We start from the raw sequence: 22,171 nt of genomic DNA on the forward strand, positions 1-22,171 counted from the left end.
GCTCATAGTAAAGTGACCATTTTCTTGAAGGCTTCCAACCATAGTGACCATATGATTTGTGGTTTGCGTAACTAATGGGATATTGCAATGTATTGGCTTGTTTAAAACTTGATATAAGATTTCGGGTACTTTTCACTCTGACATATGGTTGTGGCTATAAAATATTCTATTTGTATACTACTACGTTACATATCACTCGAAAGCTTATGTTGAATATGTTCTGCACTTCCTGAACATATAGTCCATAGAAAATATGTATGTACTTTCATCTATTTTCAGACTGTGATAATAAGATGCGAAAAAAAAAAAAAACTATTTTCGCACAAGAAGCGCCTAAACAGCACGAAACCTTAATGAACTATGAACAGTATGAGCGAATATGCCATGCATAGTTTGAAAGATATGATGATGAACGTCGTTCTGCTGTTGGTGACGACGAATTAAAGGTAAGTAATCACTGAAACAAATTCGCGGAACCGACATGAGAAGTTCCAAAGAAACTCAGCACTGTTTATTCGACCGTAGCACTGCATTTGGAAAAGCTATGGATAAATGGGAGAAAGATGAATAAATGGATGTCACTCACTCTACATGCATCCATTTAGATAATTGTGTATATTGGCTTTTCTCATATGTATAGTGGTTTTTCCTTGCATATGTATGGCTTCACTCTGTGTGTGGGCCTTCCACCTGTGTGTAGACAATTCTTCTAGTAATGTATGCTTAAGTTTAAAGTAGATAGTTACACACGTTTCACATCCATTCATATGTGGCAATAAATACAGAGAAAAATACTTTTACTTATAGTACCTATTAATAACGATATTCTCTATAATCCCCTTTTCGTTTTGTAGCGTGCGCTCACAAAAGTACTTCTCTGGCTTTCGTTTCTGCAATGTCCTCAATATTTTTTTAATAAGAAATTGTGCTCTATAGCAGTTGTTGCCAAATCTGAGAGCCTTTCCTGTCCCATGGTTGAACATAAGTGTATTTTAATGAGTTTTAGTTTGCTGAAACTTCTTTCAAAGATGCCACACTGCACGGAAGGGTAAGGAAAATTCTAAGAGCCACTGGGATGTTTGTTTGGATAGGCACTTTGAAGGTCATTTTCGGTGATCACGTCGAGTATGTTCCTTGAGTGGACTTCTTGAGATCGGGCAAGAATATAACAGCCTAGTCTTTAAGACTCAATTTCTACACATATTCTACAGCATTCAAATCGTCGTGATATTTCAAAGCGAGATCCGCGCACGATTTTTATTTTCCAGGTCCTCCAATGACATTTCACAATGAGCTTCCTCTGAGGAAGCTGAAGTCCTGCTTACTTCTTTGAGCCTGTACATTCTACTAAAGTGTTCTTCCCGTAAGAGGTTAAGAATTCTGAAGAAAGATTGTCTAAGGCGATCCTCTTCAGTAAAACGTCTCACTTCATCCTCTTCTGACATTATCTTCTTCTTTGAGATACGCTTTTCTGTTAATTGATCTTCCACATCTATCAAATTAACAATAACCCTGGCTTCCGACAGCCATTTGTCAAACGCCTTGATTCATGAACCTGGAGATTATGTTCAAAAGACCTGATAACAAATCAAGAGACCTTTGCAAAGTCAAATCTTTATTGTGTATTTCTTTGTTCACTCGATTTATTTCATGCAAAACTGAGTCTCAAAACACAAAATTAATTATAAATTTCAGATATTTGATTGATTTCATTAACTTTTTGGCAACTGATTTGACTTCTAAGTTAGAGGAAGTGGTTATACTGTCATCAAATGCTGCGAGAACATTTTTCAGTTCAAACTTCAGGGCTGTCACTGCTTCTGTGTTTGCATTCTATCTTCTGTCCGAAGTACCTTTAAGAGTGATTTTCACATATTTTTTAAGATATCGTGCCTTATTGTCGATATATTCATGCCTTATTCGTGATATATTCGATATTGTCGTGCCTTATTGTCGATCGGTGGAATATATATTCTGGTCCTGATTCCGATGCATGTACTCCTACAAGATTCAAGGAATGTGCTATGCATGGCACAAACAGCGCAAGGTTGTTTAGTGATTGGATCTTTGCCTCAACTCCACGATATTTTCCTATCATAATGGCACTATTCTCATAAGACTGTCCTCTACATTCTGCTAAATTGAGGCCATTTTCTCTATCCTTTGTACAATATTTTTCGCTAAATCTTCGTCAGTTTTTCCATGCACGTTAATGAAGTCAATGAAGCTTTCTTTTATTTCACACTTCCTTCCTCTGTTTTCTTGAAATGTGATATAGCGCAGAACCTGACTCATTTGCTCAATGTCAGCTACATCTGAAGTACAGTTAAACATTATTGAGTAATATTTAGCCTTCCACACTTCATTAAGAATTTCTTGTCTTACTCTATTAGCTATTAAGCCGATAAAATGTACGAAATCTAGCCCCATTAAAACAGATGTCACCTTTTCTCGCAAGGTAGAATTATGCTTTGAGAGAAGAATGAGATTAAGAGTGTCCCATTCTCTAGGTCAAAATGCTCAGAACAACAGAACTTGCTGATAAAAACAACACTGCATCGCATCCATAAAACCTCCTTCCATTTCTCTTTTCCTGTTCGAATGCATTCTTGAAGTTCTTCGTCCACTTCTTTGTCTAAATTGAGGGAGTTCAAAAAAATGAAATGAAATGAAATCTTTAAGTTTTACGTCCCACGATTATGCCGGTTAGGCTAAAGGAGATGGTGATGATGAGAGATGAGTGAAATGGTGGAATGAAGAAAGTGGGAGGGAACGGGAGAACCCCGAGAAAACCCACGAGCACGGTGTTTGTCCACCACAAAGTCCACACGGCGCGAGCTGGGATCGAACCAGGGACCCCAAGCACCGGAGGTGAACGCTCTACCACTGAGCCACCGCGCCCCCAATTGAGGGAGTTCAGTAGACATTTCCATTGCACAACAAACTTCTTATGAGAAACCGAATTTTCATGATTTTGTGTTCTTTCAGGTACTTTCTTCCAGTCTTTAAACCCAGAACGTACTAATTTTGATATGGCACTAGAAGACGAAGATGTAAGTTGTTTGGAGTCAGAAAATGACTTACAGATAAAGCAAAAGAGAAAACATTTTCATTTTTTTGAATACACAAGCAAGGATCGCTTGGTTTTCTCCCCGTTTGGGAGAACTTTGTACCCACAAGAAGAGTCTGTATTGTCTGGATTCAATAACGAAACCATTAAATTTTGTACAAAATAGCACCTTTCTTTGTCTGATATTTCGTTTGGTCAAGTAGCAGAATCTTCAACGTACATTTCAACTTTTTTTCGGTGTTCTCGATCTCTTGGATGAGTACATTTTTTTTTAAAGTAAACATTTGGTAGAATTTTATCTTCTAAAGTAAGGCTTTATGATCTTAAAAATAGATTTAGAAAGGTGTATAAATTTAACATTTTTGGAGATTCAAAGGTGAAGATCAATAACAGTATCTCCTTGAATTAAGTTACTGATTTTAATAGGATCGATTTGCACTCTCACTTCAATATTTTAGGAGAGGAAAACGGAAACTTAGAGTCAATATACAGTGACTAGCAGAATTATTCGGACAGAACCAATGAAAAACATATAACGGGCTATGGCTCCGAATTGAAAACATTTTGTACACAACAATACATAAGAAAAAGGAGCTATATACGCATACCTGAAAAACACAATGAAGTGTGTAGTTGCTGTCAACAGTACGGATATAATTAATCGCAATGAAAACAATACCCAAATTTTCCGCAGGAAAATTATTCGGACAGTACGAAATCTGTAAGATAATGTGAGCACTATGAGAGGTGGCGCTAGTGTTGAGGGTTGTGTTAAGTACTGCAATAGTTATTGTGGCAGTAAGATACAAGAATTCGTTGTCAACACGAAGAATGGGTCAAAGAGAAAAGAACACGACATTTGAAAAGCGGCAATTAGGAATTTTTCATTATGGAAAAGGAAATAGCTGCAGAAAAATTGCAGAGATGTCACAAATGAAAAAAGTACAGTATGAGATATTATCAAGCGATACAAGGTTGAAGATAGAGTTGATTTCCTCCCTAACACGGGACGTCCAAAGACATTTTCGGAGAGACGGGAATCCGCAATAGTCCGGAAAGTAAAAAAGGATCAGTAAAAAAAATCAATCAGCTTCAATAATCGCTGCCGAGGTTGGAGAATAAATGGGGATCGACGTGAGTCCCGATACAATTAGAAGAGTCCTGAGAAGAACTAGTTTTCATGGCCGCGTAGCATGCAGAAAGCCTTATATCAACAAAACAAAGAGGAAGAAAAGACTAGTTTTGCGAAATAATACCAGTATTTGGGTGCCAACTGGTAGAACTACGTGATTTTTTTTCTGATGAAAGTAAGTTCAATATCTTCTGTTCTGATGGGAAGGTAATGGTGTGGAGAAGAAACAATACCGAGCTGGAGGAACAAAATTTGCAGCCGTCAGTAAAATACGAAAGAGGGAGCGTAATGGTATGGGGCTGCATGTCAGCGTCTGGAGTAGATGAATTGCTGTTCATTGAACAGTCAATGAACAAACATTCTACCTGCAAATTCTCAAACATGATTTAAAGAAGGCAGAAAAATGGGGATATTAGATACATTCAAATTCTACCCGAAACACAGCTTATATTGTAAATCTGTGGTTACTATACAATTGCCCAAAGACATTCCATCCCCCTCTCCAGTCTCCAGATATGAACCCCATTGAACATTTGTGGAATAAACTAGAGAAACAAGTTCGAAATGTGTTATAAACTAAACAAACAAGCTCGAAATGTGTGATAAACTAGAGAAACAAGTTCGAAAAATATGCATAACCTCGAAGGCGCATCTGAAAGATGTGCTTCGTCAAGAATGGGCCAAGATTATTGTTGCATAGACCGCAAAATTGTGAATGTATGTCAAATAGACTACATGCAGTTCTTAAGCAGAAAAGACTGCCTACTAGATATTGAGTTTTATATTTTCTACTCGATAAGTGTGATTTCTGGTCAGGTGTCCGAATAATTTTGCAACACCCGAATTCGTATTGTGTTTGTTTTGATCTCAATACTTTACATTGATTGTTAAGTTATTTTATTTTCGAAGTGTAAAATTGTTTATGTTTGTTAGATGTCAGAGAAAATGATAGCATATTATTTACATTTGCTTTTTCTTTGAAAGAAATCCCACCTTTTGTTCAAACACTATAGTGTCCGAATAATTCTGCTAGTCACTGTATTTCGGAATCAGATTCTAAAAGATGATTGTCTCAGGCATTATGGGGCCATATAGACTCTTTGCTACGAAATCATATTCATCTTATATTGTCTTTGCTAAACTCTGATTATTGTTGCTTAAATCTGATTAGATAATTGTAATTATAAATTAAAATGCTATTCGAGAACCATACCTACTGAACGAGATAACAATAAGTTATCTAACTTTGACCACATTCAGTACTCGAAACAAGTTATCGGCAAGGATTTAAAAAGATTGTGAATTATTTTAGCAGTATTTTGTAACGCTCAGCGTTCATTTTTTAAGAAAATGTTTTAGTTCAGTCCAATATGCTCATACTTTACACAAAAACTTAATTATATCATGTACAGTATTACTAGATTCTTTTAATCTAAACTGCTCCAATTGTTTAGAAATTGCTCTTTTTGTTAAACTTGTAATTTTTTAGCCTGCAAGACTTTTCAATCTGAAAATTTTGAAACTAAAATTTTCAAAAAAATTTAATCTAAAAATTTTCAAAAAATTGAAAAAGTTGAGAGATTGAAAGTGATCAACCAATCAAATTGCATCAAGAATAACTTTCCAACAGTGACCATAGACCATATGTTATGACTACTAAGTTCAAAGTGTGAAATTGTTATTAATACATTTTAGTAGACTTTAATAATTACCTGTCAGATTTTAAGTCGTAATTTTTACATTAATGATGTAGAGCTCAAAAAGTTCAAACTTTTCGAACAAAATTATAAAGTCCTAATTTTTCCACCAATGACCTTAGAGTATAATTAGTAACTACAAGCCTAAAGTTAGAAAATTTTCGAACTAAAAAATTGAAAAATAGTGTTCAAAATTTTTGAACTAAAAGTTTTAAACGAAAATTTTTGAACTTTAAAATATTTAAACAAGGATTTGAAAGTAATCAGCCAAATTACACTAAGAATAACTTTCTAACAATGACAGACTGTCAGTCGTAACTACAGAGAGCTGTGATGCAGCAGTGGCAAATGTGGGTATAGTGAAGTGTTAATAATGCCAGGGGAATTGTCTTAATGGATCCCCATGCTGGGCAACCAGGATGAGTGAACCGTTTATTTGAAGAGAGAACCGCTACTCATTTTCCTTGAAGATAATAAACTGAGGTGAAAAAAAAATATGAAGACAAAGAATATTAGCCAACTTCTGAGCCAGTTGCCGGAACCATCCCGCCTCAAGAGCCGAAACATTTTTTTATGAATAGCTTTTCGCAAATCCAGGATTTACAATGTAAATACACAACAAATGAGAATATATGAGCGGCTCTGCGAACATAATGATAAGCGTCACTTCCGGTAGAATCGAATTATTAAGTGGAATAGGTTAGCATTGAATCACAGAACAGTATGTAGATAGTCTGATTTTGGAAATGCACCTGCATATAGCAGGGGAGGCTTGTGTTTGGTATGTGTCATTGCATTGAATTGCATGGGAATGTTTAATCTTCTTTTCCAGTTTATTTGAAAGTTAAAAAATGTGACATACCATTATGTTCGTCGAAGCCGCTCATATATAGAAAGAAATGCAATCCTCTATGAGAATCTCAAAATTTACCCAAAAATTTCAAATTACTATAACTTGCGATCAATTGAAGGTAAAGTCTATAATAATAACTTATTTTTAAAGAAATTTAATGTTCTACAACTTCTCTGAGGACTTGACAGGAAAAATAAAGACTGAGGCACTAGAAGGCAAAGTTTGTTTTAAAAAAGGAGGGGAGCTCTTTTCGAAAATTTTCGCTTTTCGCATGTAGATATCTCTTGGAAACAGAAGAAAAAGAATAGAAACAATCTTTTTCAAAATATAATACCGGTAAGCAAATTAATTGACCTCAGACTCGCCACTTCAAGTTTAGGTACACGAAGATTTTACACTGAAACGGGCTATCATCATTGCAGTCTTTCTTCATTCTGCTTCAACGTATCTTTTTTTTTTTTTTTTGTAATGTTTGGAAAAGGGTAAAAGGACAAGGACAAGAAGGAAATAAAACCAGAGCACAAAGATAAACACACACACACACACAAAAAAAAACAAGGATTAAGATTAAGGTAGCTACTTTTCCTGTCTAACCACCAATATTTAATTCTATAAACAAAGAGTATAGTTAATAGTTAAGCAATCCCTAATCCAGGGCCGGCGCTAGCAGTTTTGCCGCCCTGGGCGGTACTTTCACATGCCGCCCCTTTAATCCGCACTTTATTTGGACAGAAAACGTTCAAGTGTCACGAAAAAGTAGGATGCCCCGTTTAAAAACATGTATGAAATGGAAAAGTAAACAAAAAATTGAACTACCTCTCGAATGCTTACGCAATATTTAAATGACTCCATACATGTCACAATATTCAATATGATCGATTCGCTGTATATCTGTGATGTACAGCAGCGCATACAGAAAATATTTTGTTTTTTAAAAATGTGCTTTAGTCACGACTAAGAATTTTAATTTTCAAACTTATTTTATATCAAAAGGTGTTTCCAATAGAGTTGATTGATTGCGTTGATTTTTAGTTTAGCGTCCCTTTCGTCAGCGAGGCTATATGAGACGTGGACCTACTGCTTAACGTGGAATCCGAACCACGTGAGCTCCCGCCGGGAATCGACCCCGGGTCTCCCACGCCAAAGGTGTTTTCAATAGAGTATGGAGCATGAAAATAATAGTGAATCAGATATTACGGCAAAACTAAGTGATTAGCCTAAGCCTTATAGTGATAGAACACAATAGTGATACATGAATTTCACACACTTTAATTGAAAGAAACTTTTCTTGCTTTGATAAGAGCAAATTTCTTTATAACATTCGCGTAGTCCAATGTTTCAGCCAATTCGTGTTGTATTGATATCATCGCTAGGCCACTCAAGCGTGTTTCAGACCTGGAAGACGTAGATAGTTTTTAATAAGCTTAAGTTTCGAAAACCTTCTTTCTCCACTTGCCACGGTTACCGGTAAGGTTAACAAAATCTTAAGTGCAACACTAACATTGGGAGTAGAGTCATGTTACTTAATTTCAAAGTTTCTTTTGTCGAACTTTTACGCTTAACTATAGCGGATAACAATTTCAGTTCGTCTTTCAAATCACTGGGGTTAATATCTTTCGATTCTTCGTATGTTAAAATGCCGGCAAGTTCAGTATCTTTCCAGACAAAAGTTCAGGTGACATATCTTTAAGATTACTTATATCGTAATGAAAATCGAAATACTCGATACGATGTTTAAGTTGTTCAAACTTTTCTCTTATACCTAACAAAATCACGTCTAGAACTGTGTAATAAAAATCGCTCTTGTATCTTGTTTGTGGGTCTTCAATAGCTTCATCCTCTGCCTCGTACTGAAATTGTCTCTTTTTCTTTCGACTTCGAGCTTGCACTGCATTTCCTATCCGTGGGTTATCTATGTCTAATGCTGATGACAACTCCATCATATCAACTAATTAAGATTGAAACTTGGCATCATTTCTGCTCCTCTCAAAGTATTCAGATATATTGTCAAGAGACCCCAACTGCATCCAACACATGAGAATCAATGGTTTGGAGACTTTTACTTACTAGGTTTACGTAGAATAAAAAATCATACCAAATAACTAGTGAGTAAGGAAAGGAAAGTTATGCAGCTGGTTTGCCATACACAGAGCATCGAGGGCAACCATTCTATCTGTTCTATTGCCGTGTAAGGCATCATAAACTTTCCTTGTTTGATACGAGGGACTCGTATCTGAATGGAGTTAGAGTATCAATTCGGCTCTCGCACCTTATGGTACTTAATGGTTTTAAAGTGAGACTGCTAATATTTTCCTTTAGTATGGCCCAATGTTGAACCGATGCATATATATATATATATATATATATATATATATATATATATATATATATATATATATATATATATATATATATATATATCTTTTTTAGCTATACAAAAAAAATGGAACGGCGTACTGAAATGCTGTGGCTGCATCATTAACGACAAGGTTTAGTGAATGACTATTGCAAAGAACATAGAAGACTCGGGAATTTGTTTCTAAAATTCTCTTCTGAATACCTGAATGTTTGCCTTTCATATTGGAAACATTGTCATATCCTTGGCCCCTTATGTCTTCGATAGGAATGTTAATTTCCTTTATCTGTTTAATTATTACTTCTGTCCGTCCTAGACTAGTGGTGTCTGTTACCGCTACGAAACCAAGAAAGTGTTTTTAAATTTTTACAAGGCATTCTCCATTATTGTATGTAATTTGTACATGAACGATTATCATCATTTGCTCGGTACCAGAAATATCTGGCGTACAGTCTAGTATTATACTATAATATTTTGCAACTCTCAACAAAGACAGCATTTTACTTTCTATTTGTTCACTAAGAATCTGAATAACTCAATTTTGAACACCTTTTCCTAAGTAATGGTGGTATTAATTTCGTCCTCCCATGGGTCTCAAGTGGGAGTGTACCTTTTGCATACTTGGAGTGGGGCGTTAGAACATTGTTGAATAGATAAAAAAATATACCTTGATAATCTTACCCACCCTAGCTGAAAATCTTATCTACGTCGCTACAAGGGAAATATTGAACGATATGTGGCTAGTAGTTAGATAATTGAAAATGAGGAAAAATGCTTTGAATTTCCTGAGTTAGTATTTTCCTAAATGTGAGTGAAGTAAGTTCAATTATATTCTCAGATGAACAGTTTTATTTTTCCATGTGGGCCCATTACGAAGCATTATATTTTTATAGTATTCTTTTATTTTTCAATTTTTGCCGCCCATTAGACTTGCCGCCCTGGGCGGTGGCACGGCTCGACCCCCCCTCGCGCCGGCCCTGCCCTAATCTAATCTTAAATTCATTTAATTTGTTATTATATAAAAAAGAAGTCCTACAACAATTTATTTGATTGTTACTTTGTATGCTTGTTAAGCTGTAATTCTAGTCTAATTTTGTCTTTACCAATGGCTTCTACTGATTCTTGCTCCTTCCTACATGGTTGATTTCCAGCTGTATGACAGTCGTTGCCTGTGTTAATTATGTTTCTCCCGTATGTTACTGGTTTTACCTGTGTGTTTAATAGCACGCTTGATTCACAGTACTAACACCATATTGACATCTCATAAACACTACACTGATAAATTTCACTATGTATTTATAAGGGTAACCAAGAAAGTTCTGTCGCTTTTTCATCCTTCGAACATCGATATGTTACCTAAGACGTACCTGGAAGATAAAAAATAGTCCCCATCAGCATCGGCTACCTTCTGCCAACGTTCTGGAAGGCTATGGATTTCATCGCGGTAGAACTTGGTGGCCCGTGAAGCGAAGAAGTTATCAAGTGCATTTTGCACCTGTACTAGGGATTTGAATTGGTGTCTTCTAAGGTGATTGTCCAAGGAATGGAACAGGTGATAATCGGACGGTGCAATGTCCGGGGAATATGGCGGATGCAATAGTGTTTCCCATCCAAGGCGTAGATCGGGTCATCTTAGCCAGGTGGGGCTTAGCATTATCCTGTAACAGGAGGATCTCTTTGCGGTTGAGAAGTGCTGGCTCCAGAGTTTTGAGATTTTCTTGAACACTGCTCAACTGCTAACAGTACACAGTTGCATTGATGCTTTGACCAGCTGGTAGCAGTTGCCAATGCACGATGCCGCGAGCAGTCTACCAATCAGACAGGAGAACCTTCTTCTGGTGCATTGCTGGTTTCGGCTGTTTTGGAACCGGTTCATGGGATGCTAACCAATGATGATGGCACTGTGGAGCTTCGAACAGGACCCACTTCTCATCACATGTCAACACCCTGTCCAGAAATGGCTCCTTCCTCAGACGAGACAGCAAAGAAACAGACGAGACAGCAGGTGTCTGCTCGCGTTGCCTTCTGGTCCGGAGTCAAATCATGTGGGACCCATCGAACGAACTTGTAGTGCTTCCCAAGTTGATGTAGGTGCTGTCAAATGGTTTCTCCACGCACACTGAATTGTAGTCCCAGTTCCTCACATGTCTGGCCACTATTCGCCTCAATTACTGCCTGAAGATGTTCATTTTGTACATGTGTTGGTCTTCCGGCACGTGGTGCGTCTTCGAGTGTTTCGTCACCATCTTTAAACTTGTTAAACCACTGCTGCATTGTCCGCATAGTCACAACGCCCTCACCAAAGGCTTGGCATATCCCCCGCCCCGCTGCAGCGACATTTGACCCCAGTTTGAACTCGTACAGCACATACGCCCTTATGACGCTCTGTGGAGGTCCCATGGTCACTCTGTCCTTACGCAAGTTCACAGTGTAACTGAACTGCCACTACCAGGTAGTATGTTGGATATACCCACACCAACAACTGACCTTCGTCTTATCTCCATTTACATTCAGCTAACAGTGTGAGGGCAATTGAACACAGACCTCCACAAAAAATGACAGAACTTTCTTGGTTACCTTTATATAAAAATGTAAAAATACGGAGTTTCCTCCGTAGATAATTTATTTTAGTTTTTAAAGAATTATTCTCCAACAAGCGGTATGTCCACACACTGGATGCATAGTTTATTGAGGCATTAAGGATTACTTTTTGATGTGTTTTAATTAATTTTATTGATGATCTCTAGTTGGTTAAAGCCGATGTTATCAGTTCGATACCTTTTGACTTTTTTGAGTTCTATAAATTCTAAATCCCACATTAATGGCCTTAATATGAATTTTAGTGGGCACCCTTTTAGTGTAGTTATTTTAATATCAGTTAGATCCTCATGGATGACTATTTGCCTATTCAGGAAGTAATCTTTCATTATGTTTATTGTGGTAATGATAGTTCTTTTAATCTTCCGATGAGAGATAGTGTCTGTAAGTTGTCGAACGCACCTTCTATGCCAAAGACTTTAGCCAGCGCGTATGTTTTCCCCATTCTACTTTCTTGAACCTGATGTACAAATGCTTTCAACGTATCCTCTGTGGATTTTTCCTTTCTGAACCCATCTTAAAGTTCATCTTCTTCGATGTGGTTCTGAATCCTTTTGGCTATTATCCTTTCTAATGTTTTCGAAATATTTCTTAGGAGACAACTGAAACTATAGGAGCCCACTTCAGTTGAATCTCCATCTGTATTTTTTAGTAGAATCAAACTTTTAAATGCTTTCTTAAGTAAAAGTAGACGGCATTTTAGTAAACTTTACAACATGAGAATATCGTATAATAGTGAAACACAGAATACACACTAATAAATATATTGCGAATTTAAAAGTTCTGTATACCGTTATGCGTGTCGTTTAGTTATTTTAGATCTCAAAGGTTTCAGTTCAACTGAGGGTATATGTGAGGCGAAGCATGTTCGAGAATATGTGAAGTATCATCTAAACAACACAAAGAGTTTACACTCACAAACTCACGAAGATCCTTTGTTGAAGTGATTTGATCTCGAAATAGAACGAAGCGTAGAGCAACTATCGTCTACCTATCTTAGATCAAAATTGGAATAGAAGAGCGCTGGAAATATGTTTGAGAGAGACGATTGGTCATTATTATTATTATTATTATTATTATTATTATTATTATTATTATTATTATTATTATTATTATTATTACTATTATTATTATTATTATTATTATCTCTACACAATTTAGCAATCATAGAGAAAATTTGAACGTCAATTTTGGTTGCACTGTTTTGAGTTTAATCAAATAAGTTTTTCGATTTGATGAAACTTTACGCCAAATAACTAACAGGGAGAGAACAAAAATATTTCAAATGAATTATAAAATTCATGTCAAGCAATAAGACAAAAATAAGAATAGTTGTTGAAATAGTAGCAATACTCAATTATTCTTGATTGTACACGAAACATCGCTTATGTTTAGCAGCTCCCAACAATATTGTGGTTTGTAAACAAGCACCGCTAAAATCTATAAGAGCTCTACCGTATATTTGCTTGTGGATATTCTGTCGTTGACTCTTTTACTTTTGAAATTATGCCACGGCACGGCGAAGGACCCCGCTAGGCTTGCTTGCTCTATGCCCCGCAAAGGCTAAGGCCGCTTATGCCTAAACCTTTTTGTTATTTTGTCTAAAACTATAAAATATCATTAAATCAGAAAACTACGTAGAGAACCAGCTAGAAAACGAACTTGTTTCCATTAAAAAAAAAAAAAAAAAAAATGAAGATAAATTCGAGTTTTTAAATGTGCTCGTCAGAACAACGAATGGATCTGACGCATTGAACTAATTTCCTGGAGAGTCAAATTGTTCAATTCCCCTTTATGACACAGTATATGAGGGTTATGCAGAGCAGGGAGTAATGGAGTTTATAAGAGAGTATACTGTGTATACCTACGTAATATTTTTATAGTCCAGCGATTATTCACCTTCAATTTACGAGAAAACAGCTTATATGGGGGTAGATTTGTGTTATACCTTTGAAAATAGTCTAGCATATACTCACCAAAAGGTCTAGCAATACATCAGTATATGCAGGCAATACAAGCCGAAGGATAGAACTACGACTACATCGTTCTGAAAATGAAGATATGGATACTGATTGAGGTTCTTAGGCACAGAAAGGTAACAACCAATTTCATCGTACTAAGCAGATCGCAGAATATTATCCAATTTAAACAAAGTTTTATAAAATTGTTCAAATGAAATATTTCGTGGCTTATCACAGATTAATGAAATGAAAACACGAACTGCTTATATTCAAATTACTATCCTTTCTAATCCTCCCGAGTAAAGTTACCAAATATGTACTACTTTAATGCCTCGCTATAGCGAACCATTTTAGATAGCCCATTCAGAAATTACATGGGATGGGCATCTGGTTAAAATTAGTTTTCGTGTTAAGTGGAAACAATGTACACAGTTGCATCGTGGATTCAAAGTAAGAACAATATTTTTAAAAAAGTTTTATGACCTATTATATAAAATATTTTTTAACACTCAATAAATTGGCTAACTTGATTTACGTTGTCCCATTTTAAATTTGTTATGGAACCTTGTGCCAGGAGCCTGTTTCTCAAAGACTATAGGTAGTTGCCTAGTAATACCATTTCGACGACATATGATTGCAATCTAAATAAATAAAAGTTTTTCTGTTATCTATACGAGCAAACTACTAGGCACAGGCCCTGAACTAATATTACAAAGAACATGTATTTTTTTTTAACAAAATACTTGTAGCATAGTATGTTTATTTACTAGTAAATACCAAAAGAGTTTGGAGACTTGTGCCGCTTTCGTATAGTTTAACAAATGTTAATAATATGCTTTTCTTGAATTATTGTCATTATTTATGTTTTTAAGCGGTTGAGTGACTCCGAGTTCAGTAGCGAAGAGATACAGAGCGATCAAACATTGCACCAATCTACAAGTGAAACGGTATTACCGGTGTGCAGGTGATGTACGTGTGATTGATTGAGCTGTCCGTAGACCTGTAGGTAGATGATATATTACAGCAGATACTGAAAATATCCACCTTGTTGTAGGATAAATAATTGCACATAACGGCACATATTTTGTGCCACGCAACGCAAAATAGTACACCAATTACTGTTATGCACTGGGTGATGTCTTTCAATTTATCAAAATCCTTTAGGGTTATTTTCGTAGACTTTTCCTTTTAAGTAACGCTACAAAACGAGTCTGAAGATATCAAATCCGGTAACCTTACCAGGTGCAGTCTTTCCGAAATTAGACGGTTACCAAAAAATCACGTAAAAATGTAGTTGTTTCATCTGATGTATGGCACGTTGTCCCGTCTTGTTGCAGCTATATATTTCGTTCAACTGTCAAAAGCGCTACGAACTGCCGAATAGTATCTTGGTACACAACCGATTGATTGTGAGTTAATTCTGTTAAAAAAAAAAAAGTTTTATGATTCGTGAATAGGGCACAGCTCACTACACACCAATGTTCTGCGAGCACAGGGGAATTCTGTGTAAGAGAGATGGGAATTCAGTGGACCAATATCTAGTGTTCTGTGACTTAGACCTGTCAAATGGAACCAGACTTCGTCCGTAAAGAATTCTTATCAAGTACAGACGCATCGTAGCGTGTAAATTATTAGAACTCTCGATATTACTTCATTCGATTGTCCTATACCACTTGCACATAATATGGACGTAATTATAAAACGTCATGTTTCTTTTGGAGTGAGCCATATAGTAGTCGTACCTGCTGTTTCTTTCCGTGGTGATTTTTGTAACGGCAATGTCGTTCGAAAAATCATTCGTCAAAACTATCAGCCTCCCACTTCAAGGTTTATCCCGCACACTGCCGAATTCACGAAAACTGTTGATTAATCCATGAATAGTTGATTTACTCACTTCCTTACAGAAACGTTTCTGAAATTGATCGTTTGCTACAGTGTGCAATTTACTTTCAAAATACATCTGTAACAAAGACACGCTCCTCCAGTGACAAGCTCATCCTTGCAACTAACGTGATTGAGGTGGTCATCATATTTCACATACTTTTTCTGTTTGCCGTGACTACTAATGACAATCTCTAGTGATATCTACTTGTAAATCTGCAGTCAATTCCATATTAAAGCACTTCCAATCGGTACTATTGCATTATGGCACATCATGCTAAAATTATATATAGAGTGGTGCCCACTCCCCATATGTCTATCCGTAGGTGTTCTTCCATGAAAAAAATCTTTTCGATTAATTTTTACACCCCCTCAAACATATTTATATAGATTTTTAACCCCCCAAATATTTCAATGACGCAGTTTGCGTCATAGCCCCCCTTAGTGGGCACCCCTGATATATATATCCCCTAACTACCTTCTTTATACTCTTACATGTCGAAAATAATTTCGATTCCATTGTTATTGTTTGGAGAATGTAAAATGTAACACTATAGAAAATAGTAATACCGGTAGTATGTCTGTTACTATTAGTAACTTTGGAATATAGCTACTACATCTCATTTAGAAGCTGACTTCTTGGCATTACGTGACTTCTGAAAACATTGTGCGATTTACAAGTTCTTATAAATTTTGTTGAGGAACAAAAATTACAAGGTCTTGTGAAAATTACATTTGTAGTATGTAACTTGTGAGCAGAGCAGTGTGAAATAGTTTTGAAATGAAATGAAATCTTTCGGTTTTACGCTCCACGGTTATGCCGTGTTGGTTAAAGGAGGTGGTGATGATGTGAATGAATGGAATGGTGAAATGAAGAAAGTGAGAGGAAAGGAAGAACTCCAAGAAAAGCCGCGCACATGGTGTTTGTCTATCACAAAGTCCACTTGGCGTGAGCTCTGATCGAACCAGGACCCCACGCACCAGAGATGAACACTCTACCACTGAACCACCACAGCCAAGTACTTTTTATGTTAAAAAGAAACTGTATTTACGGACTATAAGACGCACTTGTTTCTTCGAAAAATTTCCTCCAAAATTCAGGTGAGTCTTATACTGGAAACTAATATAAAAATGTTCAGTGTTTGATTTAAAATTCGCGCCAGTCTTAAAAATGGCCATATATTCGGTGCCGCGGGAAAACCTATCTCTATCTGGCAACACTGGATTCAACTGGCGGCAGCAGTGCACCGATGCGACGAACATGAGTTGCAGGGATTCACAAGCTTGCTAACACTGTCTCCCTCCTGCTCCGCCATCACAAACCCAGAATCACAGACTAGAATATACAGACCGTAAACTGCGAAAAACTGGAAACAAGGTGAACCGTAGCGCCTCTAACATGCGACGACGGAACTAACCAGTCAGTCGATCTGTTAGTCGACAACCCTAGAAATGTTACGGTATTTAAAAAATAAATAAATAAATAAATAAATAAATAAATAAATAATAATAATAAAGTGCGTCTTATTGTCCGTAAAATACGGTATTGATATCCCCAGAATTCTATTTGTGAGAGGAACAAAATGAGGAAGAACCTGTACATATATTTATTGTATATTAGTATAGAACGGGTTTTCTTGGGTTTCTCCTGTTTCCTTCAACTTTCTTCATTCCCTATTATCATCATCCATCTCATTATCGCCATCTCCCTTAGTCCTGGTACATAATGGTTGAACTTAATTTAAAATAAAATAAATATAAAAAAATATGAAAAGCACTGGCTGGTCTGAGTATTGTCAAAAATAGAAGTTCGTTTAAATAATAAAATTTTGAACTTAACTTTATTTGTTGTAATAATTTAAAAATCGATTACCATGACCACATTATACATGTGCCTTGAAGATAGACGTGAGGTGAGTGATAGTAATTTCTTTATTTCTTTTTAAAAATATTTTGATTAAATTATTTTGAAACGGCCAATTAAGAAACACAATAACTGACGTATATAATGGAATTCAACATATTAACTGTAATTAAAGATATGAGATTTAACCTAAAACTTACAACAAGTGATATACATAGATAATTCACATAATGAAATTTAACATTATAATTATGATTAATGAGATTTATGTATCTGTAACTTTCCACTGACAATTGTTTGCAGTTGTGGATCAAGTTCACTAGAGGAAATTGTCGGCAGCGACTTTAAATGCTCATCAGTTAGCTTCGATATGTAAATATATATTTTGTATATTTCATTTTGGAGAATGCACACTGATAAGCCGTTTTCAAAGTAGAAAGAGCAAATTTATGCGACTAGTCAAATTGTATGATTGGAAGACTCTTATAAAATTCCAGCAATGGTGAATTTAAATATTTTTCTTTAAAAATATACCTCTACACTGCAAATCAATCATTTCCATCTGACTATCTGGGGCAAGGGCTTCGATGTCGGCGTTAAAAGGATTGTAAAAATTTTTGACGTCATGTGCCGTTGCATCAAAATCTGAGAAACGAGACTCAAAATTTATCTTTAAAGCACCTAAAACTTCAATTACATAATCTACCGGAAGTGGACTATCGGTTTGTCATGTTCGACATATGTTAAAGTGCGTGAAACATTTTTTTTTGTTCGCAGTTTAAAAAAAAAAAGGTACATTATGAACTTTTCCGCAGCTCATCCAGCGTGCTGCAGTAAGTCATTTCCTTTTCCGATCTCTTCATTGAACTCGCTGAATTGACGATGAATGAGCGCACGTGATTTCATATAATTAATAACTGTCATCTCTGGCTTTAAAATTCTGACATATCCAAGCATTTTCCGCAGAAAGACTGTTCATGAATGATGCAATGCACGATTAATGGTTTTGAACCACCGTTATTTTCTACGGCTTTACATACGAGAGCAACGACATCTTTATTTTTTCACACATATTTTGGCCCCCATTAGTAGTGATACACTTTAATTTTTTCCATTGAAGATGGTTTTTCTGAACAGCAATTTCAATTCCTTTAAATATCTTCTTCAGTAGTCGTGCTGTGAATGCTATGAATGTCAAGGAGCTCTTTATATATTTCATAATTTTTATCTATTCCTCGAATGTTAAAAAAAAAAAAAAAAAAAAAAAAAAAACGTAACACCTGAGCAGTACCTGTTAATATCTGTTGACACATCTAGGGGCAAAAAGACACTCTAAGTGTCGATTTTTGTCAGACAATTGAGTTAATATATTTTCTGCAATATCATATACTCTTCGAGATACAGTGTTTGCTGACAGATGTTTTTAAATAAATTACCTTTTTCTGGACACATTTCTTCTTCTACTGCAATCATGCAATCCTTAATCAATTCCCCGTCTGTAAATGGCTTCGTCTCGCTATTGTGAAGTAACTGTGTATTAGATGTGAAGTGACCATGTGATAATTGTGTAAACTCTTAACTTAATTCGCTAAATTCAATTCTTTATTAAATTACATTTATCAACTACAGAATCATGAACTCTTTTAAAATCCTACGAAACAAAACTTTTATTAATGTTGTACATTGCCAGACAGTTTGAATAAGCATGTATTTGTTAATTGTCGCTTCCGAAATTGTTAATAAACAGGACTAATTTTCTTCTTCATTTTCCGCATACCTTTCCGCACAGCCTGATACTTCCCCGTTCATTGAATGCTAGAGTCATCACTTTACAGCCAGACAAAACCATGGAGGACATATCGACAAGAGGTATTCGACACACAGTTAGGATAGGTGCAGGATCGACGAGAGAAGCGGATCGCACCGTTGGAGAACAACCAGCTCCATAACTCAAGAGTACCATTCTGTTGGTTTATCACCGCAGATACATCGAGCTTAAGTTGAGTCTACTGGAATGAAGGTGTAGGAGAACATAATCGTAAAAACGCATTGTCAAGAGAGAACTCGACGTCCCTTGCAGATCAACAGGATAGAGATCCAGATGTTGACTGACTCCAGTTTATCCAGGCTCCTCCAGAGAAAGACATTCATCGTTCCAGATGACCAGGGCGACGCCAGCCTCGTTGGATCTATCAGGCTAGTGCTCATTCCTTTATCTTAATTAAAACCTTTCTCTTTCTCTTACCTTTCCCACAAATAGTCATTTTTAAAACAGAAACATTTCAATTTTATTTAAATTCAAACATAATTTTACAGTTAAGTACCGTGTTGTGCATTAGTTTCACCCCCATTTCGTTGCGTTCATTTAATAAGTATTCTGAGCTACAACTGATGGCACAGCACCGGCACACTATTGGATGCACCTCTCAGAAACTAGCACAAGTTACTGCTTCTTGTTCAGCATTTACTTTCTTAAACAACAATTGCTGAGATTTCAACCTGTTTTTCAAAGATTCATATTTTTCTAACCGTAGGCTTCCTGTAAATTTGGAGTCATTCTGAGAATGTTTAATCTCATAATGACGTTTCATATTCTAAGGACTGATATTGTTTTATTGCAAATTACACACATTGCCTTATTCTTAGTACTTGACTCAATCACGAAATACTGATACTCCATTCTTCTTTAAATGTTCTGCACCCATTATCTACCTATTGTTTCTTTTCCATATTTTTACAAATCTAAACAAAAAGCACGCAATTTCAAATGAAAGTAGTGCTAATTAATACCATACAAGCTTCTGAATAAACAGAATGCACGGGTTTTATCTACTCATAATTGAAAACACTGTATTTTCACTCAGAAACTAAAGTCACAAAATACACTAGTCATATTATATTTCGCTTTTCAGATTGCAGTTGTCGCTCCAAACTAAACATTTGGAACTGTCCAACTCTCGGTTGTCTCCACTTGAAAACACTCGAATCTTCCAGACAAGTGATCACACAACAGAACTTTTCCACAACATGTTCTAGTTCTGCTACTGGCTACAACATGGCGCTGTATATTTTGACTACCAAGTATAATTGATATTTTGCATAATTCCGCCGCTCCCACAAAATGACACTGGCACTACGGTATGTTGGTATGAGCTAGCTAGTCTTGGCCCTTGGGACTTAGCGGAGAAGTTAGTGTGGCTCTTAGGAGATCGCTGCATTAGACCACACCTGGTTGAATACTATAATAGAAATTCTGATTCATACGAGGGACACTCTGAAAGTTTTGAAAATGGGCAACAATGACTTATCGCAGTTCGTTGAAACTTTGACCATTGCTTGAGTGGTGTTTAGCTAAAAGTTAAGTTTGAAATGTGTGGTGAAAACATTTGTTGTTGCGCGTTCAACAATAATGGATTTGAAAAGAACATTTTCGTTCAATGATTTTCTATGATTATAAAGTAGGGTTAGACAAGAAAGCATCCCATGAAAGATTGAGGCGTGCATTTGGGGATAGTTGTCCTTCACAAGCCACTGTCCACCGCTGCTGTGCAGAGTTCAGGAGGAAGAGGGGCTCCTTCGAAGATGAAGATCGTTCTGCTCGGCCTACAACAGCAACTGCAGATGTTAATGTGCTGAAAGTGGAACAAATGTTATGAGAAGATCCTGGATGCACATATGCCCAGATCCAGTACTCTCTCAATATTGGATCAGCAGCAAATAGAAAAATCCTACATGAAAAATTTAATGTCAGAAAACTCTAAAGTCGTTGGATCCCGCACAAACTTACGGTGAACAGAAAAGGACACGAATGAGTTGGTGCTGTGAAATGTTGGATGTATTCGACGTAGGGCGGTCAATTAAAAAAAAAAATATATATCACAGGTCACGAAAGCTGAGTATACCAGTGCGATCCAGAAACAAAGTGGTGATTATCAGTTTGGGTCTTCCCAGGTGCGGGTCCGCCCCAAAAAGTGAAGAAATGTTGAAGCGTTGGAAAGAAAATGATTTGCTCCTTCTTCCCACTCAGTGGCCTCTATCGTGACAGTTTTGCTGGAAGAACGAAAAACAATGATGGCAAGATGGCTCGTGACAAAATACCTTCCTAAACTGTTTGAAGCGGTAAGGATGAAACGTCTAAAGTCCGGTCTGCGAGACCTTCTTTTACACCACGATAATCCATCTGCACATACCACTGGACAATCAATTGCGTTTCTGACTGAATCAAGAGTGAAAACTGTCCCATCCCCTTACAATCCTAATTTAGCCCCATGTAACCTTTTTCTTTTTCCCACAGTAAAAAAAAAAAAAATCTTGACTATTGATTTCAGTGCTGTGGCCACTTATAAGGAGCACCTGACAATCACTTCTAAAGAAATTTGGCTTTCGGCAATTCAGAAATATTCTCAAATGATGGAACTTCGCATACAATGTGGTGGAGAATACTTCGAGAAGATGTGAGAGTCTGGATAATGTATCTCACGTTTTTAACTTTCATTCTCAAATTTTGAGAGTGACGCTCGTATATATTGATAAAATAAGCAATATAAACTTCCCATTTTGACAGTTTAAAGCATGTCCTTGCTTTCAATTTCTGATGAAGATTTATTCTTATCGATGACGTACGTGATCGTTATTAGTATTATTAAAGTATTTTGCCTTTTGACAGGTCTTGGAACTAATGACTTTTTTAAAAAAAGATTTTAGCCTGGAAATGTTTCTTCCATATTTATCGATCTTCAGTTTCCTCTTTTTAACCCCC

Source organism: Thermobia domestica, chromosome 11 (assembly GCF_964235325.1).
Source record: "Thermobia domestica chromosome 11, izTheDome1.hap1.1, whole genome shotgun sequence".
Classification (NCBI taxonomy): domain Eukaryota; kingdom Metazoa; phylum Arthropoda; class Insecta; order Zygentoma; family Lepismatidae; genus Thermobia; species Thermobia domestica.